This window comes from Hipposideros armiger, unplaced genomic scaffold (assembly GCF_001890085.2).
Source record: "Hipposideros armiger isolate ML-2016 unplaced genomic scaffold, ASM189008v1 scaffold_251, whole genome shotgun sequence".
NCBI lineage: Eukaryota > Metazoa > Chordata > Mammalia > Chiroptera > Hipposideridae > Hipposideros > Hipposideros armiger.
Window position 1 is genome coordinate 2,329,081 of NW_017731601.1, and position 12,336 is coordinate 2,341,416.

At 34.8% G+C, this 12,336-nt stretch overlaps 1 protein-coding gene across 1 annotated transcript in view; it reads right to left on the minus strand.

Annotated features, from left to right (window-relative positions):
• Positions 1-11,545, minus strand: part of DIAPH3 (diaphanous related formin 3) — a 398,738-nt gene extending 387,193 nt beyond the window's left edge. The window contains exon 1 of the mRNA XM_019655900.1: positions 11,477-11,545. The gene's annotated coding sequence lies outside the window, so the exon portion shown is untranslated. The remainder of the gene's footprint in view (positions 1-11,476) is intronic.
• Positions 11,546-12,336: the final 791 nt, after the last annotated feature.

The following is a 12,336-nucleotide window of genomic DNA, read 5'->3' on the forward strand; positions in this document are numbered from 1 at the left end:
TGTGTGTGTGTGTGTGTGTGTGTGTGTATTTCATTATAGGTGACACTCAGTATTATTCAACTTCATCTTCAGGTATACTGCGCAGTGGTCAGGCATCTACACAATCTATAGTCAATGGAATTGTAACAGCTAGATACAATGTCAGAGGGGTAATAGATTGCGGGGGGGGGCGTGTTATCACTTTTTGAGGGGTGTAAATATCTAACTATTACATTGTTTTGTACACCTGAAACTAATAAAAAACATTCTCTGAATAATACACATTAAGACTTCCTTCTATTGCCAATATATTATGCCTCCCTTTGTATTAAGGCCTTTCTTTATGCATAGATATGTTTTTCTTTATATAGAGATACATCAGGGAACAGCAAGAATATGATCATATGTTAAATCCTTTCTTTAGCTAACCTAATAACACTCTAACATATAGTAACAAGGCCAAAAAGTTCATCTAAGGAATACATTGTACAGATTCTAATACACAAGACACTAAATAACTAGGGGTTTGGTGCCTGAAGTGAAATAATTTCTCCACTGAAATTACAGAGGGGGCCAAAAAAATGTAAACGCATTTAAAGAAAGGAAAAAACTGTATTGAAAATGAGAAATGTAAACAGAAATAGTCTCAGAGACACAGAGGAAAAACTGAGGGTTGCTAGTTGGGAGGGGGTGGGGATGAAGGAGAAGGGGAAAGGATGAGACAATACAAATTGGTAACTACAATACGGTCTCAGGGATAGAAAAGACAGTCTGGGGAATATAATCAATAATGTTGTATATATTTTTTAGGGGGCCAGATGGATTCATGTCTTGTTAGGGAGACCACTTCATAGTCGGTGTAGAGACCTGACCACTGTACTGTATATCTGAAGCTGATGTTGAATAATAATGTATGTCAACTATAATTATATATATATATAGTCATGGGACGTGGAGTAGAGTGTGGGAATGGAGTCAATGGAATTGTAATAGATAAGTATGATATCAAGGGTGGGAGGGCAGTGGATGGGGGAGGGGGGTTGTTACTTTGTGAGGGGTGAAAAGGATAACTATTGCATTGTTCTGTACACCTGAAACTAACAATAAAAAAAAGAAAAAACTGTATTGAAATTACACTGATGGTAACCACTTTGAGAACCTCTTGTAATTGCAGAAGTCAAACGTGACTCATATTCATCTTTTGTTATTGGTATATACTGTATATTGAGTATTACAATTTTAATACAGTTTTTTCTTTTCTTAAAATGTGCGTGTGTGTGTGTGTGTGTGTGTGTGTGTGTGTGTGTATTTGGCACCCTCTGCATTTACCTTCGCCAAAAAAACTAATATATTCAGTAAATAACTTGACACTGATAGTTATTACAGATTTGAACACATAAGGTTTACATTCCCAAAAAACACAATTATCATTGAAAAGGAGTGTCTTCTATTTCAGCTTTATATCCATGAGAAATTTTACCAGCAGTATTTTTCCCAAATTGTCATGGCATAACATTCTTTTGTTGTTCTCTTTTAAACAGAAAATTAATCTGTTCAAATAATTAGAACACATTCTTCCTTTTGTACATATCAAACTACTCTATTTTTAAAATAAAGATTAGAGACCCTGTGTTACATTGTGACTGACTTTACATTTCAATGAGGTATTTTTGTAAAATATTTAATCTTGGCTATTCAAACAATTTATGTTTTCTTTTAAATAGACTAGGAGATACATATTTTGAAATAGATTTGGAGCACTTTACAATCATAGGACCTTTCAAGTCAAGTATAAATTGATCTAAACAGCTCTAATTCACCAGATAAAGAAAATATGTATTTCTCTGTTAAAAGCAATTAGTATATTTTCAATATGCTCTTATTGTTCATCTTGCATTCAAAGTCAAAGCTTTTAAGATACAGGTAAAATTAACTTTGAAGGCAAATAACTATAACATAGTATAATATATCTATAAGCCAAAACCAAGCTATACTCATTTATGAATGACAGCACACAAAAGAGAAAGCCTCCTACCAGTGGGGAACATTGGGTCTTCTAGAAAGTTTCATAAAAATGACACCAGATTTGGACGGGCTGTCAAAACATTGGAAAGAATTGGCTTGCCCTTTAAAAATAACAAATTAGTACTCATTTGAAAACATTAACAGTTATTTACTTCAAGGGCATATTTTCATTAATATTTCATTCACTTAAAATGCTTTGGAAAGTAGAGCAAGTAAAAGGACTTCTTTAAGATGAAAAAAAGATCAAAATTATGAATAACAAAATGGCAATAACTATATACCTATCGATAATTACTTATATGCAAACGGATTAAAAGTTCCACTCAAAAGACTTATAGTGATTGACTAGATAAGAAAATAAGACCCTTACATATGCTGCCTACAAGAGACTCGCTTCAGATGGAAAGACACACACAGACTGAAAATACATGTATGGAAAAAGGTATTTCATGCAAACAGAAACAAACAAACAAAAAAAGATGGGGTAGCAATATTTACATCAGACAAAACAGACTTCAAAACAAAGGCTATAACAAGAATCGAAGAAGGACTCAGCTATTCCATTTCTGGGTATTAATCTGAAGAAACCCAAAACACTAAATCAAAGATATATGCATCCCCATGTTCACTGCAACATTATTTACACTAGCCAAGGTATGGAAGTTTTCAATGGATAAAGAATAGGTGGTACATATATACGATGGAGCATTACTCAGCTATAAAAAAAGAATGCAACTTGTCATCTGCGACAACATGGACAAACCTAGAGGATATTACGCGAAGCAAAATTAAGTCAGACAGAGAAAGACAAATACCATATTATTTCATTTATATGTGGAATCTAAAAAACAAAATAAATGAACAAGTAAGACAGAAGCAAACTCATAGATAAAGAGAACAAACTGATGGTTGTCAGGGTGGAGGGGGTTTGGGGGACTGAGTGAAAAATGTGAAAAGATTAAGATGTACACACTGGCAATTAAAAACAGTCACGGGGATGTAACGCACAACACAGGGACTACAGTCAATAATATTGTAATAACTATGTATGGTGTCAGATGGGTACTAGATTCATTGGAGTGGTCACTTTGTAAGTTATATGAATGTCTAACCACTATTTTGTACACCTGCAACTAATATAATATTGAATGTCAACTGTAATTGAAAAATTAAAAAATCACATATATGTGACAGAGGAGATTTGACTTTGGATGGTGAACACACAACACAACATATAAATAATGTATTGTAGAATTGTACACTTGAAACCTATGTAATTTTATTAACCAACATCACCCCAATACATTTTTTAAAAAGAAAAAGAAAAAAATGTATTTAAAAAAAAATCCTACTTATACTTTTGACTTCTTATTGAAAAACAACCTGGAAAAATTGTGTTTCAGTGGTATATGTAACCCCATCTCTATAAGGAAAATTCTGTTTAAAAACCATGCATCTCACTAATATTTTTAGCCTACCAAAGGGAATGTTTCGATGAATCCTATGATGTACCGCCCGCCATATTACTGATTCCTTCATCTTAGATACAGGCAACCATGGACCCACAGCTATTGCACTGCTGTCAAGCCACACCTCACTTCTCCTCTTCTATTCTTTAATAAATAGTATGAAGCCCACACTCTTAGCCTTATTCTGTCAAGTAAGCAACCCCCGCTTAGATCACTCTTTTCTTCTCTCGGGCTCTCTTGATATGAATGTCCACCCCTTTCTAGAAGTTGTAATATATAATCTTTAATCTTTCAGACTTGAATTCCTTTATATAGTCTCATAGTCCTGCACTTAACTTTGAGAATATAATAGCCATGCAGCTATTTATATTAAAGAAGTGGTTACACAGAAGAACACAGGTGTTTAAGCAGCATTGCCTAACAGAATTGTTTACAACAGAAACACTGTATATGTGCTGCCCAATAAGGTAGCCACTGGCCACATGTGTCTCTTGAGCACTGGAAGTGTTTTTTGTCATTTAATTTTAATTAGTTACATTTAAATAGCCACAAGTGACTAATGGTTGTCACATGAAACAGCACAGGCAAGAAAACTTGGTACCCTGCGCGTAACTTCCCTCCTAGGCATCATTACTAAAGAAAAAGACAATGAGAGGAAAGGAAAAGGAAAGACAAACACAAGAATGTAGATCAGCTAGGGAAACCTTTACTCCTCTTGCCCATTTCAGGAATTTTTATTATTCATATCACCATAAATATGTACATATCGTTAATTTTCAAACATTTTTATAAGAACAGTTCAAAAAAAGTATCTCTCACATCTTCTTAATTCTAAAACATGCCATGGGAATAAAAACGAAGTGGGGCATATTATTAATAAGAACACTGGAGGGGTCCAGAATGAGTCACTCAAAGATGGGTCTCTGGTATACGGACTGTTTTGAACAAAAGGCAACTTTAGCTTCAGGCTCAAGAGAAACTTTCCACCCTCCCTTAACTACCTAAAGGAACTTGTGTCAGGGGACTTGCCCATATGAGATTATCAGAGATAACTTCTTTTGACCTATCTGTAGGGCAGGGCAAAGGTCTGTTTACTAAAGATCTGCTCTTATCTCTTGCAATGAGAATTTGAAACCCCCAATGCCATTACCTCAATCCTAGCTCAGGATGTCTTATGTGCCTCAAACCCCTTTCAATCTCTGAACCTCTCCTATAGTTGGGGTTCCCATACACATGAATCTATAAAATTTGGTTCTTTTATTGTGCTAATCTGCCTCATGTCGATTTGATTATTAGACCAGCCAGAAGAACCTTGAACATAGAGGAACGCTCTCTCCCCTGCAACATCTTTTATCCTTCTCCTGTCATTTTAGAAAGGGAGAGGCCTTCTACTATATTCTCCAGAAAGAAATATTGGTTACTCCAGCCTTCTGGTTATTCCCTCAACCTCATTATCTGAATATCCCACAAGGGCTGATTTATCAAATTGGTGCAAGTGGGGAGGGACACTGAGTAGGTAGGACCCCAGCCTGCGGTTCTTGCCTCTCTACCTAAGACAACACGGTCAATTCAGTGAGTGAGAAGTAAAAGGTGAACTTCACCTCCGCGTCTCACTTGTGCTCTTGAATCTCGCATCACCCAGCAGAGCTGATTTTGCTCCTTACCTCGCTCCTGGATCTACCTTTGTAATCCAAGGAGGGGACGTACATTATCAGCACACAAACCAGGCTTTTGTATGTGTATGTGTGAAACAGGACAGCAACCGAGCTGAAGGAAATGGAATCAACGGCACAAGGTCTGCTTTCTGTGGGACTTGGGGATGAGTGTAAATGAAGATCTCTGGGAGGCCAAAGGAAGAGCGGTACTGAAAAAGCATTGAAGTAAGGCCTTTTACTTAGCTTGACAAGTTGACAATCTTAGAATAGAGGTAATTTCAGGAAATTCAGAGCAAACAAAACCATCTCAGGCCTATGAACAAAAAAGGGGCCACATACCAAGCTTGACAAGCTGAGGGGAATCTGAATGGCAGGACTTATACACTTGGTGACCAAAATCAGCCACACAGGACGGTCTGAACACACGCATAACAATTCCTAACTAAAGCGGGTCACGGTGTGTAGTCACACTCTAGGCCTCTGGCTTCCCTGACAAGGCAGTCATTCTTTAGCTTATGTGAGCCTATCTATCGTCCTTTTGGATCTAGGATAACATACCTTTGAAATGTCAGAATTTTCTTTTCCTACCCTTCGAAGGCACAAAAGCCAGTAACAGAGCATGAGAGCACAGAACCCCGCATTGTTACTTTGTTGCCCCCATGCTGTCTCCATTGGATGTAAATGTTAATTATTAACTACCCCGACCTACCAATGTAAGAGAAGCATGTGTCTCTCCCTCCACTTTGCTGGATTCCAATGCACTTCACGGAACCCTCCTCAAGGCTCCCTCTTTGATTCTAATGTATAAAATAAGCTGCAGATCTGCCCTTCTCCAGAGAATTTTCTCATTCTGTTGAGGTTTTGCCACCAGGCACAACCAAAATTTTGGCTCAAATAAACTGTTATATGACTTTTCTTTCTATAGGCTCCACATTCTCTTGTCGACAAACCAGGAATTTTAAAGTGGCCTTGGGTCACTAGTATCCTAGTCCTATGCTTCCAGTAGTAGCAATATATTAATTCATTCTAACAGAATAATATCATCAAAATAAATCTCAAAAGAAAAGTTCTATGAAACAGGGGGTCACACTCTAAAATTACAAAATACACAAAGAAGCAACATATGAGTAAAAGTGGAAAGAAACAACCAACACTACGATTAGCCCTAGGAAGTCTTCATTTAGTAGAATTATAGACATAGAATATAAAATAAGAATATTTAATATATTTTAAAAAATAAAGATTAAAAAAATAAGCAAGAAGCACAAAATTAGTAATGACAAGGAATTTAAAACAGAGCCAAAGAAATATTATAGAGATGAAATTATAATAATGAAAATTTAGAATATACTGTATATGTTAAGTAGTAGATTAGACATCAATGAAGAAACAATTAGGATATTGGATCTAAAAAATATATCCTGAATAGAGAGAGACACATAGATGTATAAAGAGCTTAAAATAATGGTATATGCATTAAGGTCTAACATACACAAAATTATAGAGAAAAAGTCAATATTCAAAGATATACTGGCGGACATTTTCACTGAATTTATGAAAGACACCAATCACACTCAGGAAGCCCCCCATGAATTTGCAGGAAAAATAAGAAATTTCACCTAGACACATAAAACTATAAAACACCAAAGACAAAACATTATAAAACCAGACAGACGGAAAGGGCAGATTACCTGTAAAAACATGAGTTTTAGATAAAGATCCATCGCTCTCCAAAACAGCAATGAGAGGCAGAAGAGAAAATAATATCTTTGATGTACTAAGAAAAGAAATCTAAACATCCTCAATGTCATATGCTAGGAAAACTATCCTTCAAAAGCAAAAGCAAATAAAGTCACGTTCAGACAAATAAGAGACAGTTTACCATCAACAGACTCTCAACAAGGGAATTTAATGATGTGCCTGAAGCAAGCGCACAGTATCAGAGAAAAAAAAAATGTTCAAGAAACAAAGAAGAATGAGTACATATGTGTTTCTACACATATATACATATGCCCATATTTGTAGTACAATAGCAATAATAATTTATAATACTGAAAAGAAAAAAACATACAATTAAAATATCACACAAAATAGCATATAAATCAAGAGAGGGTGATTGGTGTGAAAGTATTCTTAGGTTCAAAAGAAAAGAGATATTTTTTACTCTTGTCCCTTTTTAAGTACGTGCATGTTAAAATTTTTGTTATATGTTCAAAAAAATGTGTCTTCCAAATTGTAAATGAGGAAATATTGAAATGAGAAATTAAAAATCAATTCAGAAGAATTTAAGGATGAGAAAGAGGAAAAAGAAGGATACAGAAAAGGAAGAAGGGGGAGGAAGAGAAGGGGGGAGGGGGAAGGAGGAAGAACATGGAAAAACCTGAAAATTCAAAATGAATATCAGATATAAATTTCAATATATTTTTAAAATCAATACAAAAAGATAAAACTACATGGAAAAGACAAAGGTAATCTAATAGGACTTTTTTAAAGCATTCATGCTATTTATTATTCTTAAAGTATAAAAAAGGTATGAAAAACGATTAATTGTGATTAAATGTGAGTATGTGCCCACATCAACATATATAAATCAATGAAAAATAATAGAAAAGGAAACTCAGGTCACAGAAGAATACACAGAAGATGATTCCATTTGCATACAACTGAAAAGGATATAAAACCAAATACTATGTTAAATAAGAATACATATATGGTAAAATTATAATAAAAAAATAGGAATGATAAGCCGAAAACTCAGGAGCGAGGTCACCAAAGGACAGTGGGAAGAGGATATTGAATTAAAGAGGGATGCGTGGAAGCTTCAAAGTTATAGGAAATATGCCATATTTTAGTCTCCTTGGTAGGCAAATGGGTGCTTGATTTACTGTTACAACAAAGTCTTTTTTTTATATGTCTAACGTGCTATAAAAATAATTTTTAATAAGTCAAAGTATAAGTAACTTCAAAATGTTTAGTCTTTTGAGTCTTGCCTTCAGATCATGTTGATATCAATGAGTACACTAATCTCATTGCTTGCCACAGGCTCTTCCGTTTGTCCCATCACACGTGTGGTGCACAGCGCAAATCGTACATCAGCTCCACAGGTAGGCTCCTCCCCGGCTTTGTGTTTTCAAGTCCAGAGAAGGGGAGAAACTACACTGATTGAATAGAATGACACACTGAAGCTGCTCACTTCCTTTGCAGTAAACAAATATATTTTAACTGAAGTGATTTTCTCAAAGTTCTAGTTATTAATTTAATCATACCTAGTTCCAAACTCCCCTTAGAAATCTAACAAAAAGATAACTTTAGCAAGAAAATATTTCTTACAAACTTCAAAATGTACATGTTAACTATGACTAAAGGAAAATAATGACTAAAATCACAAAACACACAGACCTGATAAAACAGGATTTTCTGAGACAAAAATCTTATCTTTGACAGCTGCATCAAATTGAGAAAATGAAGATGCATTCTGTAATTACTTTGCTGTGTGCATAGATGGGTATGAACTAAAATGCTTGACATCAATCATAATGATGTTAGTGTCTACCTTTCTGCATTTCCACCTCAATGTGTTTGATCACTTAAATGTAATCGTTGACTATGTCAGGGTCCACTAAAAGTTATATTTGGTAATTTGAAGAATTTGCTCTTTTCTTGAGTGTTCCAAAATAAAGTAACTGTCTTTTAGCTCAAAACTGTCACCAAGAATATTAAACAATCAATAAAACTTCAAACAGAAGAAAAACTTCGCAATCTTCAAATCAACTCTTCATAAAACAAGGCAAATAATCTTGTATTTAATGCACTGGTTTTCACATAATTCACTATCTGGATAGTAAAAGGTTGACATGGCTCCTAATTGCAAGGCAGAGTTTCAGAAGTTGATGAATGGCTCTGAAAATATTGCATATTGGGATGAGGGGACTCCTACTTTTTTCTTGATTTTCAATTTAAATAAATCCTGATCCCTGCATTAAAGAACCACCATGAATCAGTTCACTTCTTTGTTTTTCAACTGTATTCACAGACTTTAAAGAATTTTTAACTCTGATTTTCTCAATAATACCACAGGTCTAACAATAATCTCTAAAGCTTACAAAAATTAGAATCCCTTCTTTCTCGAAATTTAGTCACATACTGTGCATAAAAAATAAAATAGGAAAAACTTACTTGATCAGCAGATACATCAAAACTGACAGCAAAGTCCAAAGATTTGATCACAGGCATAATTCCATGTTTTATATGCCCAGCTGAGTCACTCCTCTAATCAGAGCACTGGACATGGAAATATTCTTGAGTATCATCTCAAGTTTCTGTCTATGTAAGTGCCATGATTTCAGGGGAAAAAAAAAAAACTCTCCAAAAGATTTTCAATAAAAAATCAATAGAAGATTAATTTTTACCATGAGTAGTTGTTGAGGTATGCCAAAAATCCAATAGAAGATTTTCTGTTCTTTTCTACTAAAAAGACTACTTTGTAGGGAGTATCCATCCATATTATCAGATTCCTGATTCACATTTTTAAACTAGCCATGCTTGGGGAAATAATTCCATTCCATAAACGACTGATTTTTTTTTTAGATTAGGTTTAAATGGAAGAGACATATAGCATTATTCCCTAGTGTTCCTAAGTGAAATCACAATAAATAATCGTATCCATTGCAACGTGCATGAATTTATACATAGAACTCTTTCAGCTTTTCTTTTGCTATCATAGTCATCTACTCCAAAGATGAAGATGAAGAAGAAAAGGTAAAGGGAAAAATCTACTTTTAATTATATTGTAAAGCCATGAATATCTCCAGTGACCACTGGCTGCCAGATAAACTGAAAAATGAATATATCTTCCCCAGTCAAGCCCAAATTACCCTCTTCCTCCATTTAAACTCCACAGAAACAGGGCCTGTGTCAACTCTGCTTATTTACTCAAGCCCCACATGTAAGGCAGTACACGGAAAATAGCAAGTGCTGGATAAGACCTTTTGAATGAATACATTTAGCAGGTACAGATTAAGCTGGAAACCAGAGCTCTTAATGTAGGACTATACCTCACAAGGAAATTCCTAACTCAGTGTAGTTTCTGACAATAGCCAGCATAAGGCTGAACAAGGCTAAAGTCAAACCTCACTGCTTCAATAAACAAACATTTACCGAGCACCTTCTATGTGCTAAGCACTATGTCTAGTAAAGAGAGGCTAATAAGACACATTCAGTCCCTGGTCTCAGGCCCACCATTAGTTTACAGTCTACAGAACAGGCTAGAAGTGCCAAAATATGAAAAAATAAAGTTGAAATATACTAAAGATTGTTTGCGCATTCTTCATACTCCTTAGTTAAACCTCACTCACTTTCATGACTCAGCAGGTAGGGTCTTTCTGTTTTAAATACTTGTACTGTCAAAGAGTTTTTCCATTCTACATCCTAACCACAGGAATGTCCAAAAAAGTACTATATAAAGTACTTGATATTGTCTTGTTATAAGACAATATCAAGAGTCTTTTACATGTTAACAACCAACCACAGTTTGTCATTCTAGACCCCAAAATATATACCATATATACAGACACATACATGTACACACAGATATTCTTATGCAGAAATTGATTTATTATACAATAAAAGTTCAAAACTGACCTACCTTAGACCCTTAAAGCGCTGAAATTCTAATTCTATGACTGCTCAGATATTTTATAACAACTTCCGCTTGAAATTTTTCAAGAATATGCTGAGCTACAAAGTCTAAAAATTGATTTAGAGACAGCCCTATGGTAATGCTGCCAGATACAGGACACCCAATTAAATCTGGGTTTCAGAAAAACCATTTGTTCTAGTGTAAACATGTCTCAAATTCAGATTTTACTTGGCCTCCTGTATTTATATTTTCTAAATCTACAACACTAACCTAACACAACCATTTCCAATAAAGGAAAAAAATAAATGAGTGGTACTCCTTGCTATGTCAAACAGGAATCAGTCAATATATATGCAATACCAAAATTCAGAGTGAAACTCAATCACATTAAATTAGTGGTTTCTGATCATGGTTGTTCTCATTGAAAAAATACTCAAAGTTTTTAAAAATTCTAAGAGAAAAAATGAGTTTTTTAAAGTCTATAAGCTATGTATCATTCAGTGATAAATACAAAAGTACTACTGACACTATATTTCTTCATGTATATAAATATCAAGTATTCAATTTTTACCTTGAGGATTTGTTGAGGCATACCAGCTACTTATTTTCAGGTGCTATGAAGAAAGTATTTTGTAAAAAAAATCACAGATCAATAACTATCTATTATAACTTAATACTATGCCCTGATAATGTTCAGGTATATGAATTACCTCACAGGATTACTAGTCAAAGACACGCGGAGGGACTCCAGACACGTGACCAGTCTCTCATCTGCAGATCCCATTTTCAGTTCATGGATGAATTCCTGAGGGGAGACCTGCCGATTTCTCTTAAGACTTCCCTGTAGAATAAATAAAAAAATTTTAATTCATGTTGTGTGAAGATGATCCTTTAAAATAACAGCTACATTAATCCCACCCTTCATATTAACAGCTGCATGCAACTACTTACAGCAGTATTATTTTGAGGGGATGATTTCCTTATTTCTGCCCATAAATCTATAAATTCACAATCGGTGGTATCACAAAAGATAGTGATATAATGTCAAGATGTTTGCAAATTAAAATACCTGCTTCTCAAATCTAACATCTCATGGAAAACAATGAGGTACATATTATAGAGAATATCTTAAAATATAGTAATATATTTTAGGCACACACAAAATAAAAATTAAAACTCAATACACAAATGGCCCTATTAAAATTAATGTTCCAAGCAACAGAAACAGGTGTAAATCATTAATTCATTCAACCACCATTAAGTGCCGAGTTCTAGGCACTGCAGACAAGAGATTATCAAAACCTAAGTCTGGAAGAAAAAATACAAGCACGGAAATAATATTCACAGTGCCGTTTAATTCCTATAATATGGTACCAAGGGACACAAAGGAGGAACATAAGCTAACTCGGCGAGTACATGTGTGGAGCCTTAGTAACAGGGAGCAGATAAGAGGAAGGCGAAGCATTAGACAGGAATACCTGCCAGACTAAAACATGACCCACATGTACACCCAAAAAGAAAAACCAAAGCATGCAACTGAAGAGAGGCCAGATGATGGAGTGGTGCAGCA